At 36.7% G+C, this 14268-nt stretch overlaps 1 pseudogene; it reads left to right on the plus strand.

The window, feature by feature from the left end:
- The first annotated feature begins 1584 nt into the window (after window positions 1-1584).
- LOC123232742 lies at window positions 1585-1680 on the plus strand (annotated as a pseudogene).
- The last annotated feature ends 12588 nt before the right edge of the window (window positions 1681-14268 follow it).

Consider the following 14268-nt stretch of genomic DNA (forward strand, 5'->3'; position numbering starts at 1 on the left):
TGCTCTAAATTACTATTAATCACAGAGATGCAAATTAAAACAATTCTGAAGTACCACCCCATACCTATCAGACTGAGTTTTATGACAGAAAAGGAAAACAACAAAACTAGGAAAGGATGTAAGAAAATTGAGCCGAGTTGTGAACTGATTCAATTATTCTAGAGAGTAGTTTGGACTATGACTAAAGGGCTTTAAAACATATCCTTTGACCCAGTAACACTATTACTAGGGTTGTGTCCCAAAGAGATAAAAAAAAAGTGGGGGTGGGGAGAAGACCTATATGTGCAAAAATATTTAAAACAGTTCTTTTTGTATGGGCAAGGAAGTGGAAAGTGAGAGGATATTTATCATTTGGGGAATGTTGAGTAAGTTATAGTATATGATTATACTGGAATATTATTGTGATGTAAGAAATGGCAAGCAGGAGGAATTCAGAAAAACCTGAAAAGACTTACATGAACTGAAGGGGAATGAAATAAGCAAAATCAGGAGAACATTATACTCAATGGCAGGAATAATGTACAATGAACAATTGTGAATAACAATTATTTTCAACAATACAATGATTCAAAACAATACCAAAGGACTCATGATTTTTAAAAATGCCATCTGCTTCTGGAGAAAAAGAATTGATAGTCTTAATGCATACCAAATCAAACTTTTTAAACTTTTTCTTAATTTTTTTATTCCTTCCACAAAAAGATTAATATGGAAAAATGTTTTACATGATTGTGCATGTAAAATCTATATGAGAGTGCTTACAATATCTTAATAGGTGGCCGAGGGGCTGGGGAAGAAAGAAGAGAGAGAATTTGAACTCAATATTCTTTGAAAAATGTTGGAAACTGTTTTTACATATAATTGAGAGGGGAATCAAATTTAAAAAATTTTAAAGATAATTAAAAACATAATAAAACTAAAAAAGAAAAAATTGGGAAAGCAGAGGAAAAGTTTTAAAAAAAAGATAGAAAGAAGCAAGGTTGGTACCACTCTAGGGGGCATGCCCTCATCATCTCATGCCTAGACTTCTGCAATAGTCTGCTGGTGATTTTACCTGCCTCTAGACTTTCCTCACTTCCATGCAGCCTCCATTCAGACACTAAAAGTGATTTTCCTAAAGCATAGTCCAATTCAATAAATTCAAGTACTTTCTTAATGCCCCCAAGATCACATACAAAATGGATCTAGCATTTAAAGCCTTTGATAACCTAGCCCCTTCTACCTTTCCAGTTTCCTTAAATCTTACTACCTGCTTCCACATAGTGGTACTGGCCTCCTGGATGTTCCATCATTTAGGCACTCTATATCTCAGCTCCAGGCATTTTCTTTGACTGTCCCCATAATTGGAATGTTTAACCCTCTCATCTCTACCTACTGGCTTTCTCAGCTTTCTTTTTTATTGTTATTCAGTCTTCTCAGTTATATCCAGCTCTTAATGTCCCCTCTTGGGGTTTTCTTAGCAGAGATACTGGAATGGTTTCCCATTTCCTTCTCATTTTACAAACAAGGAAACTGAGGCACAGACCAGCATCACAAAGCTAGCAAGTGTCTGAGGCTACATTTGGATTCAAGAAGAAGAATATTGTGCCTACTTTAGCAGCACATATACTAAAATTGTAATGATAGATTAGCATGGCCCCTGCACAAAGATGACCCTCATATTTGCAAAGGGTTCTATTTGGGGGAGAAAAAATTACAAATTTTTTAAAAGAAGAGGAGTATTCCTGACTCCGTGCCCAGCACTCTATCTACTTAGCCACCCTGCTTCCTTTAAATCTCAAGTAAAATGCCATCCTTCCCAACCCCTCTTAATTCTAGTGCCTTTCCTCTTTTTAGTTATTTCCTATCTATCCAGCATATGGTCTGTTTGTACATATTCATTTTCTTATTATCTCCAATGGATTACAAATTTCTTGAGGGCAGAAACTGTCATTTGCCTTTTTTTGAATCCACAGTGTTTAGCACAGTGCCTAGTACACTGTAGGCACTTAATAAATATTTCATCATGGGGCAGCTGGGTCCTGGGTTCAAATGTGGCCTCAGACACTTCCTAGCTGTGTGACCCTGGGCAAGTTGCTTAACTCCCATTGCCTATCCCTTACCACTCTTCTGCCTTAGAACCAATGCCTAGTATTGATTCCAAGATGGAAGGTAAGGTTTTTTTTATTTAATCATTATTTGAAAGGTCCATGTTAAATTTTAAATATTCAAATAAAGATGATCACTAATAAAGATACACAGGTAGTCCATTTTATGTTCTTTGTGCATGGAAATACACATTTGTTTATATTTATATTTGTCAAGGTTTTTAACAATAAAAAAAAGATTTTTAAAAAAGATTTCAATTTAAATTCAGTGGTGTAGAGTAATGAGAAAAGGAGTAGGAGACATAGTGACCTGATTTCCCCAGGATTCATATGACCAAAGTAGATCAAATACAAGAAGAGAGGAAATATACATCAAAGTTCTCCACTTTGCCACAATTTTAGTTACAGAATTATCAAACAAACCTTTGAAAGGTAGAGTAGTTGAATACAGTACTTACTTAAGGTTATACAGTATGAGAGAAAAGCAGAACAGGGCTTGGAAGACCAGGGAGTAAGAGGAGACTGAGGGAGGTAGGACAAGCCATAGTCTATCACAAAAGGCTTCGTCCCCTGAACCAGGCTGTAGGAAAGAGAGGAGTAAAGTAGAAACTAATTACATTAGGAATTCTGTGCACACCTGAAGGTAGTTTGCTTACTTAGGGGAATCATAAGAGGGAATGGAGCTAGAGTGGCATTGCTCATTGATCAAACTATTTAATAGATTCTGATAAGCAGAAAGAAGGTAAGTAATTGCAAGTAGAGGCCAAGAGAGGTAGGGAATAGGCCATCGGTCTTCCCACAGGTAGAGGCACCTGCAATTTCTGCTCTTGTATTTTTCTTATTTTGAGTATGGAGTACTCAAAACTTATTATACCATAAAATTGTCAATGAGAGACAATGGAATATTCTAGCCTGAATCAAGGCTTGTCTACCTTGTTTTTACATGTGCTCACTACTATTTTTTTTGGTACATGGATGGAAATACACATGTTTGTTTATGTTTATATTTGTCAAATTTTTGGTGGTGGTACAGTAGATAGAACACTGGGTCTGAAGTCACGAGGAAGACTCTTCTTCCTGAGTTCAAATCTGGCCTCAGACAATACTTACTAGCTATGTGACTCTGGACATATCATCTGTAAAATGATCTATAGAAAGAAATAGCAAACCACTCCAGTAAACCGCAAATGGGGTCACAAAGAATTGAACTCCCTTGAAAAAAGTGACTGAACAACAACTGAACTCTACTTCCCTAGTTCCAAGGGCATGTTGTCCTTAACAAGAAAACAGGACCTGGCACTTAATTTGAATGTGAGTTTTTGATGACTAATTGTATAACATAATAATGCTTCAGGGCTAATTTCTCTCTAACCTAGGGGAAAGAATAATACATTTTTATCACGGAACATGGATTCCAGTTCTGGCTCCATCACTTAAGACTTGGGTGACCTCTCTGGACCTCATTTTCTACAACTGTAAAATGAGGAATTGGACTAGATCAGGTGTCAAATATGCCTTCCCAGTCAATAACCCTCTCAAGTGAACTAGCATAAAATTAAATTGGGAAATATTTAACAAAATAAATAAAAATAGAACTAAAAATGAATAATTATAAGTAGATTTTAAGTCAATTTGCAGCCTGCGGAGATCCCCACTTCTATTTGAATTTAATACCACTGGACTAGATGACTTCTAAAGTCTCTTCCTACACTAAATTTATGATCCTAAGAACTATTTCATTCACCACTTTTCTTTTGGAGACTGAGTCTCCCTATTTTGCTCAGGCTGGACATACTGAAGTTATTCATGGCCATATCCTGCTATTGATGGGCACCAAAGCTTTGCCCTATTCCATTACCAATCTGCGTCAGTTCACCCCTGCATACACACCCTCTGGCCCAATCATTGGGCTCACCCTATTAATGCTGAAATTAATTTATACACCCAAACAGCCTAGCCCACAGTAGTTCAGAACTCCTGAGTTCAAGAGATCCTTCAGCTTCAGCTTCCCCAACAAGAAAAATTACAGGTCCGCCCCTATTCCTACTTCTTAAAGATCTAGCAAGTTTCCGTTTTGGAAAGGGTATTTCATTTTGGAAAAGACACTATCAAAATGTGAAAAAGGATCCTGTCATTTCACTGTGATTATTTTTTACATTGCTTCAAATATTATTGGTAGTCAAGTGATGGTAATAATAGTACTGTATTAACCATGTGTTAATAACACTATCTGCTGTTCCTGCTGTGACAAGTTCTGTTTTATTTTTCTGTTTAGACATTTTCCTCAGGGGAAAATGTGCCTATATGTGGATTTGATTCTAATGCTTGAAAATAACATAAGAGAAAGCCAAGACATCCCAGAAGAAGTCTTTTTCTTAAACACATTAGAAATAAGTGATGATTTAAAATAAACAGATTTGAAAATCTCATTGCATTATAGTAGGCTATGCTGTAAATGAAATAACAGTGAGGTATTTCTAAGGTTGCTGAACACTATTAAGGATTTTTTTAAATTTGGAAACACTCAACTTTTATAAATTCATAGAAGTTATATTACGCCATATATTCCCAAATGTATTTTTTCCTTTGTGTTTTCTATATTATCTATCTCCAAAGACCTGGTTTGTCTATTTGCTAGACTTTCTCATAAACTTCAAGGATATTGTAACTTGATTGATGTGGGTACTCTATCCAGTGAAGAAGATCACAACCCACACATGCTTTCTCAGCCTATGAAACTCTTGACTATATAGTCTACCATAAATATTCCATTAAGGATTCACCAATGACTATAGCTTTCATTTAGAATTCCTTCTCTCTGAAATTATCTCCAATTTATCCTCTATCTTGCTTATACATAGTTGTTATCTCTTTTATTAGACTGTGAGCTCCCTCAGAGCGGGAGCTATTTCCCCTCTCTTTTATCATTAGCACTTAGCACAGCATCTGGTATACAGGACAAGCTAGGTCGTGCTTATGGATAAAGAGATGACCCTCAAGTCGGGAAGAAGTGAGTTCAAATCCAGATGTATATACTTACTAGCTGTGTGACCTTAGTAAAATCACTTAACCTCTGTCTGCCTCAGGCTCATAGTCTGTAAAATGGGGAAAAAAATTTTAAACATTTATTAATATTTATTTTTTAGAAAAGTTAACATGGTTACATAATTCATAGCCTTACTTTCCCCTTCACCCCCTGACTCCCCGCCCCCCATGGCTGATGCGTATTTCCACTGGTTTTAACATGTGTCACTGATCAAGACCTATTTCCAAATTGTTGATAGTTGCATTGGTGTGGTAGTTTCGAGTCTACATCCCCAATCATGTCCACCTCAACCCATGTGTTCAAGAAGTTGTTTCTCTTCTGTTTCCACTCCTGTAGTTCTTCCTCTGAATGTGGGTAGCGTTCTTTTCCATAAATCCCTCAGAATTATCCTGGGTCATTGCATTGCTGCTGGTCCATTACATTCTATTTTACCACAGTGTATTGGTCTCTGTGTACAATGTTCTTCTGGCTCTGCTCCTTTCACTCTGTATCAATTCCTGGAGGTCGTTCCAGTTCACATGGAATTCCTCCAGTTTATTATTCCTTTGAACACAATAGTATTCCATCACCAGCATATACCACAATTTGTTCAGCCATTCCCCAATTAAAGGGCATACCCTCATTTTCCAGTTTTTTGCCACCACAAAAAGCACAGCTATAAATATTTTCGTACAAGTCTATTTATCTATGATCTCTTTGGGGTACAAACCCAACAATGGTATGGCTGGATCAAAGGGCAGGCATTCTTTTATAGCCCTTTGAGCATAGTTCTAAATTGCCATCCAAAATGGTTGGATCAGTTCACAACTCCACCAGCAATGCATTAATGTCCCAGTTTTGCCACATCCCCTCCAGCATTCATTACTCTCCCCTTCTTTCATTTTAGCCAATCTGCTAGGTGTGAAGTGATACCTCAGAGTTGTTTTGATTTGCATTTCTCTAATTATTAGAGATTTAGAACACTTTCTCATGTGCTTATTAATACTTTTGATTTCTTTATCTGAAAATTGCCTATTCATGTCTCTTGCCCATTTATCAATTGGGGAATGGATTGATTTTTTATACAATTGATTTAACTCCTTGTATATTTGAGTAATTAGCACCTAACTCCCAGAGTTTTTGTGACGAAAAGATGAGATAATACCTACAAAGGGATATTGCAAACCTTAAAGCATTATTTAAAACTCATAGATACTTAATAAATGCTGGCTACCTTGATATGATAGATCTTGTGACATTACATAGATACTATTATAATATATAAAGCATATTGTCTATTATCCTTAATTTTCTTTAAGTAATTGGTCTATCTACAATGTAAATCTTCTTGGTATCTTTTATGCCACTCATGCTGCACAGCTCTTTGATGTTAATGTGAGATAGAGTACTTACCCATCCACCACAGGTCTGTCCATTTCCATTTAAGGGACCTGTAATTTTATCCCTTCAAAAACTATAGCAGAGGGCAGCTGGATGGCTCAGTGGATTGGGAGCCAGCCCCAGAGATGGGAAGTCTTGAGTTCAAATCTGGCCTCGGACACTTCCCAGCTATGTGACCCAGGCAAGTCACTTAACCTCCATTACCTAGCCCTTACATTTCTTCTGCCTTAAAACCAATACCCAGTATTGATTCTAAGACAGAAGGTAAGGGTTTAAAAAAACTATGGCAGCTACACATCATCATACAAAGAATATGAGAGTTTGTTGTGGGTTGGGGGGTTAAAGACATATCTTTATTCCAGGGAGAACTTTGAAGTCTTTGAAAGGACTTTGGATTCCAAATTTAAAACCATCGGAAGCTTATACCTATATCCTACATTAGTATTTCAATGCATACTAAATGCAATACTTAACATGAGAATCAAACTTTTAGGCTGATTTTCATCTAGTAACAACTCACTGACAAAGAATGAAATAAAAAAATATGGAGGAAGGCCAAGGCTATTCCTCACACAAGACATTCCACCTCTTATCAGTCTTTGCACAGATTGTTCCCCATGCCTGGAATGTGCTCCGTCTCCATCTCTATCTCTCAGAGTAACTAGTTTCCTTCAAAGATCTGTCTATCTATCTATCTATCTATCTATCTATCTATCTATCTATCTATCTACCTACCTACCTGTCTGTCTGTCTGTCTCTCTCTCTCTATTTACCTATCTGTCTTTCTATCTATCCATCTACCTTACCTATATATCTACCTACCTACCTACCTACTTATCTATCTATTTATTTCTATCTATATACTTATCTATTTATCTATCTTTATCTATATCTACATATATATCCAGGACAGCATTTTAAATTGAGGTATCCCAACTCCAAGAACAACACTCTAGCCTTTATACCACACTGCCTCTCAATTGTGTAACCCCCTTAGACAGGCACTCTCTTTTTTTAAAAGAACATAGAATTTGAAGTGAGTAAATATCATATTGTTAAATGGAAATTAGGAATTAATACAAATAAATGGGGTGGGGGAATCTGAAAAAGCATTTTGTGGAAATTTTTCATCTAAGAGATAATTCATTGTTTTTCTATTTAGACTAAAGTTTTTTTTTTCAAAATCTGTGCAAATCTTAAGATGCTTCCCTAAAAGGGCAGCCATTAATTTAAAATATAAGGGCTATAAGATAACTCTTCATCTTACTATATCTGTCACAAGGAAATGCTAAAATGAAAGAAGGTTTGGGGAGTTAAAAAGAAATATTGATAAAGCTGGAGAGATAAGAATGTGTCAGTGTATCTCCAGAACTAAGGGAGAGAAAAGCTGTGTCTGGCAGAGAGGAGCATTCTCCAGGCATTAAAAATGCCCTCTGTGGTGAAACAGGGCTAATTCTCTACCATCTCTACCACATACTGAATGAATTATCCCTGAAGACTACCCACTTCCCTTTTCTCTGCTTTTTCACTCACCAATCAACCTTCTGACTACAAAATCAATTTTCTAGGGACCTGAATACCAATAAGGGTGTGTCCTGGATAATAGTCATGAATATTATTATTAGAAATATCAACTCAACAATAATCCCCAAATTGTGGCAATGCTATTAAAAATATACAGGATCAGAGAGGCATAAGATTCTAATTCTCAAGGCTATTTTTAGCTTGTAAAGGTGTTCTTTCTAAAGCTTCATTATTCCTTCTGTCCTAGTAGAGAGGCAGTTAGGTAGTTTAGTGGATAAAGTGCTGGGCCAAGGGTAGAGAAGACTTGAATTAAAATCCTGCCTCAATCACTTACTATCTATATGGCCTCAGACAAGTCACTTAGCCCATTTGCCTTAGTTTCCTTAGCTGTAAAATTGGGAGAATGATAGCATCTACCTCCTAAGATTATTGTGAGAATCAAATGAGATGTTTGTAAAGCATTAAGCATTATCTCTGGGACATAGAAGGGTATATATATGTGTGTGTGTGTGTGTGTGTGTGTGTGTGTGTGTGTGTGTGTGTGTGTATGCTAATATTATTATTACTATGTCCTTATAAATAGAGATAGAAACATATACAAAGAAAGACCTAGTTATATGTGATTATAGTCTCACACAGAGAAAAACAACCAAGGGCATACTGGCAATGTTCAATTCTCTAAAGAAAAAAAAAACATATAAGCATACACTTTAAAATTTAATCTACACTATTGACATTTTCTTCATTACTTTCTTAAGACTAGACAATCAGCAAAATAAGAAATCAAGTCCCAATCTGTAGCAACTGCTGATTCCTCATGTTTAATGTTCATATTAAAAATTTAACAATCAGCTCTCATAAGCTGGCTCTAGCCCACTCCAAAAACAATCTCAGTTCTATTGTTTAATGGACTTTCCAAGCCATTGGTAGCTTCTGTAATTGATACCATGAAATTTAGTTCTTCCTTTTTTCACAGGATTCCCTTATGCTACAAAGTTCCAAAGCATGTTTGTTAGGTCTGCAATCACCTCTCCTCCATATGCTATCTACCTTTTGATCTTTCTGCCATGCCTTTTTAGAATGTGTTCTTACCTAAATGAGAGATCCTGGCACCTTCAACTGATAAATGCCATTCTTTTCCTATATTGGCACAGTTCTTTAAACTGGGTAGGGGGTCAGTTTTTTTCTTAACTTGGAGAATCCCTGATATCAGCCTTTAGACTTTGAGCTATTTTTTAACAACTCAATAACTAAGTGAAAGATAAATTTCACAGATAATTTACATTATAAAGGAACACATAACTCTTTAAATCACTTTACCATACTTCTTCTTTAGTTATAGTATGATATAAATGTGTATATGTCCACCCAGACATAGAACAAGTTGACTCTGCTCTATATAGTTGCTTTCCAGTGCAAGTTCAGTTTGCCCATTATTCTGGCAAAGACAAAAACTTCTGTTCTAGGTCATGGGACTCTTGTACTGGGTCTGAATCTAGAATCATGTCAAATGGGTATACACACTAAAAAGTGGAAGGATAGAGCCACCAAATGGAGAAGAGTGGTCAGCTATGTGAAAAGGAACATCAGGCAGGCAGCATGGACTTGAAGAAGATAGCAACCATATGAAATGAGGATAACAACCATATGGATCGGTTAAAACAGATGGGAGAAGCTGGCAATGGGTTAGAGAGCCATGGAGGAGACAGAAGGCCATCGCTGCCTCCCTGAAACTAGAAAGAAAGAGACTCAGGAGGCAGCTGTCATGGTGTTGTCAATATGAAATGACTCTGTCCTTCTGCTCCGGTGAAAACAACTATTACTCCCATAGAGTTGTGGGAAATAGAATCTATTTTGTGTTTGGACAAAGAACATTTGCTGCTTGAGTCAGTGCCTTGTTATTTACTTTGCTTTTCTATTTTAGTTGTTTTATGTGTGTTTTGTCGGGGAAAGAGCCAGTTCAGTAGATTTTTGTAAAGCATATTGGTGGGAGCTTACGCCACAGTTGTGAGTAGATGATGACCCACTGAATCTGAGTGGGTAATAACAACAGCTTCCAAAATCAAAGAGGAACCTGTGAGGAGACTTGAGATCATATAAAATGACACCCACATCCATCACCAGAATATTGGCATATACTTGATTCCTTGTACCCTAGACATTCTCTAGATAGTTTTGTTTCTCTGAAGGTCTTGACCATTTTACCTCCAGAAAAGTGTATTCTGAGGCTCTACAATCCTAATTGGTGATTGCTTCACCCAAGCCCACATGACTAGATCCCAGCCTTACCCAGATCCCAACTCCCTCGCTAGCCTTTTTTATATCATCATTAGCAGTGGCATGACCATATGCTATGTACCACTACCCAGCTCCACTTCTAAAATCATTGACAAATCAACTCTGCCATTTTCCTGAAAAGATTTTGTTCATCTAATTCCCTATAGTCCCGTACACCATCCTTATAACTTTCCAAGCAAAGTACCCCTCTCTAGCCATCATTCCTTTATAGGTATTGTCTTCTATTAGAATGTTAGTTTCTGGAGAGCAGGAACCTTCTTTGCTTTTGTATTTCTATCCCAGAACTTATCATGGTACTCAGCACATAGTAAATGAAAAAAGTTTTTTCCATTAATTCATTCACTTAGTTTCTTTTTTACATTTATTAATGGAAAAAAATATTCAGCCCTGGCCCTTGGCAGTAAGAAACTAGCCAGATTTGCCATCCTGGTTTGTAAAACAATCTCTCATGGTTTTAATTAGCGTGAATTTGTTGCCCAGAGTCTAATCACTGCTAATAAATTAATAAAATCAAGCTTCTAAACCTGCAAGGCTGAGGACCAGGAATTTGTCCTATAGTGACCACACCAAGATCAAAAACTATTCAGAAGAAACAAGTAACCTAATCAACTGTTTAATTTGTCTTTTTTTACAACCATCCCAACCATATTATCTAAAAACGTGCTGCCAAAATATATATTTTCTATCATTTACTATAAGTTGTGGATCCCAGCTTCACTCAAAAACAAGAAGCATGATAGTTTCATATGTATACATAGGAATATCATTTTAAACCCCAGGAAAACTGTCTCGCAGTAACTTTTGATTATCTACTCTTCTGGATTTTTCCTCCATTCATTAGTTTCCACAAGGCATACTTAAACTTTTATGGAGTATTTGTTATTCTGCATTTGGAGTTTTAAGACAAGGAAACAGTTGAAGTTGTTTTCTCTTTGAAGACTGCAAAGGGATGACATTAACAAGAAGCTAGGGAGCTATGAGATATCAAGAATAAGCTTGGTATATGGTAGATAGTGTCTAAATGAATTGAAAACTACAGTGTATGGCTCATGTTTATTGGTGACTAAGGAAATCAAAAGACCTTTCCACACTACTCTTATGCTAGATGGAGCCTTTCAATTGTCAATTTTGATTAGTCCTTAATTACATCTGCATTACATAAACTGTAGATTGGCATTTCCATAGGCAAACAAAAAGTTGCAGCTTTCAAATGAAAAAGTATGAGTTTAAAATCAAAGATTACCATTGGAACCTGAGGTGTTAAAAGAAGGATACTAGAAAATGAGATTAGACAGTCTTGCTGGCCTCCATGTAAAAGAGAAATAGATGGTGATAAACCACAGTAGGATGGATTTAAGTGAGGAGGAAGAAAAAGTGCTGACATCAAGAGCTTTAAAGACTTAGTAAAGAAGAGGTTTTTAGAAGTTTGGGGAAAAGATATTTTTTAAAAATAAATATAGATTGATCCTTCTGAGGATGTGTTAGTTGCAATTTTAGCTGCATTGCCCTCTAGGTTTTTTTAACCCTTTTTGTACTATGGATCCTTTTGGTGCTCTGGGGGAGCCTAAGGACCTCTTCTTTGAAGAATGTTTTTAAATGCAAACAATAAAATGCATTGGATTACAAAATTTTAATCATATCGAAATATGATTATCAAAATACTTTTTGAAAAACAAGTTCACAAATCCCAGGTTAAGAATCCCTGTTTCAGGGGGGAAAGGATACATAGAGAAAACTGTCTCTCACTAGAATTATCAGCATGTTTCCCTTACCTGTGTTTGACAGCTATATCCTAAATAAACCTACTTTGCAACTCTACCTTGTGTATCAGATCACTTACCCCACTTTGTCTCTTGAAAGACTAGCTTCCCCAATCTCCTGACACAGAGATATATTGATATGTAAAAAAGTGTCAAACAGAAAGTAACCAGAATTATGAAGGGTTTTGAGTTTTTACCACATCTAGATCAGATTGAAGGAATAGCATCTGTTTTTAGCATCAAGAAGAGAAGGTTCTGGGCAAATGATAGCTGAGTATTTGAAGAGTCATCACTGGAAAGAATGATTAGATTTGTTTTACTTGGCTCTGGTGGGTAGACATAGGATCAAAGGAACATTTAAACTTGATGTAAGGAAAAACTTCCTAATAATTAGAAGTATACAAAAGTGGAATAGTTTACTTTTGAAAATAATAGGTTTTACCTTACTACAGATATTCTGGGAAAGGCTATATGACCACAATTAAGTATGCTGTATTTAAAATATCCTCTTTATAAAAGGATGTATATGTATATGTATATGTTCATGTATAGAATGGATTATATGGTTATGAGAGGAGTTTGTTTTTTTTTTTCAGATTCTGAGGTCCCTTTTAACTCTGAGATATTGTGATTTTCCTATTTTGTCCCCTTCCGAGTCAAATTGAGTCTGTGTGAGTCAGTAGGTCAAAATGTATTTAATAATTGCTCATAATATGTTACAGGCACTGTGCTAAGTACTGGGATTCAAGGAGAGACAAAAAAATATAATCCCTGCCCTTGAGGACATTTCAAATGTGAGCAAAGACCCAGAAGTGGGAAAGTGTGAGATGTGTGCAGAGTACTATGGACAGTCCCATTTGGCTAGAACATAAGTTTCCTGAAGTAGAATGATGTGAGATAAGCCTGGTAATTAGAGTCAGATAACAGAGGAGTACAATTTAAAAGATCACCAAGACAGCGCTGTGTTGGATGGATTAGGGTTGGGGGAAAGGGAAGAGAAAGAATGAACAAATGGACAATGAGAAAATAATTAATTCAGTAGAAGGTACTTCTGGGAAATATTCAAAGTTAGCATCATCTCATGTTCAAAGGTTTATTGGATCTATTTGTTTTGCCAATCAGAGGAATCTTGTTTGAGGTGAAGGGCTCAATTGTATCCATAAGGATAGTCATAAAGTCAGACTTCTCCTGAGCTCTGGAAGCCTAGTACACTATTTTACAAAAATGGTTTGTAGCAGACCTAGAGAAGTTTGAGTTGACTTCTGCCCAAACCCACCCCAAGGTGAATTGACCTGGGACCCAGCTTTGGGATGTTGTGGACAAGGAATCTATAATAATAGCTCTAGTATTGTGGAAGGAATTCCTAGGATTGGCAAGAAACTTTACTGCCAGGTGTTTTTATCACCTTGCCCTGAGCTATAATCCATTTTTTTTGTTTGTTTGTTTGTTTTTAACCCTTGCACTTTGGTGTATTGTCTCATAGGTGGAAGATTGGTAAGGGTGGGCAATGGGGGTCAAGTGACTTGCCCAGGGTCACACAGCTGGGAAGTGGCTGAGGCCGGGTTTTTGAACCTAGGACCTCCTGTCTCTAGGCCTGACTCTCACTCCACTGAGCTACCCAGCTGCCCCCTATAATCCATTTTTATCAATTTAGACTTCTTTTACCTGGGAATTACTGAATATGCCCCATCAATCTATAAGTATTTATTAAACATCTACTATGTGCCAGTCACTATACTAAGCACTGATCATAATATTTATCAGAACCCTGAGGCTTTACATGAACTGATGCAGAGTGAAATAAACAGAACCAGGAGAACATTGTACACAGTAAAAGCAATATCGTGGAATGATCAACTATGGTAGACTATAAGCAATACAATGGTCCAGAACAATTCTGAGGGACCTATGACAAAGAATGCTATCCACATTCAGAGAAAGAATTTTTAGAGTCAGAACACAGATGTGAGAGCATAAGATTTTTCATTTATTTGGATTTTTGTTTGGGGGTTTTGGTTTCATGTGATTATTTGCTTACAAAAATGAACAATAGGGGCAGCTGGGTAGCTCAGTGGAGTGAGAGTCAGGCCTAGAGACAGGAGGTCCTAGGTTCAAACCCGGCCTCAGCCACTTCCCAGCTGTGTGACCCTGGGCAAGTCACTTGACCCCCATT

This window comes from Gracilinanus agilis, chromosome 1, assembly GCF_016433145.1.
Source record: "Gracilinanus agilis isolate LMUSP501 chromosome 1, AgileGrace, whole genome shotgun sequence".
NCBI lineage: Eukaryota > Metazoa > Chordata > Mammalia > Didelphimorphia > Didelphidae > Gracilinanus > Gracilinanus agilis.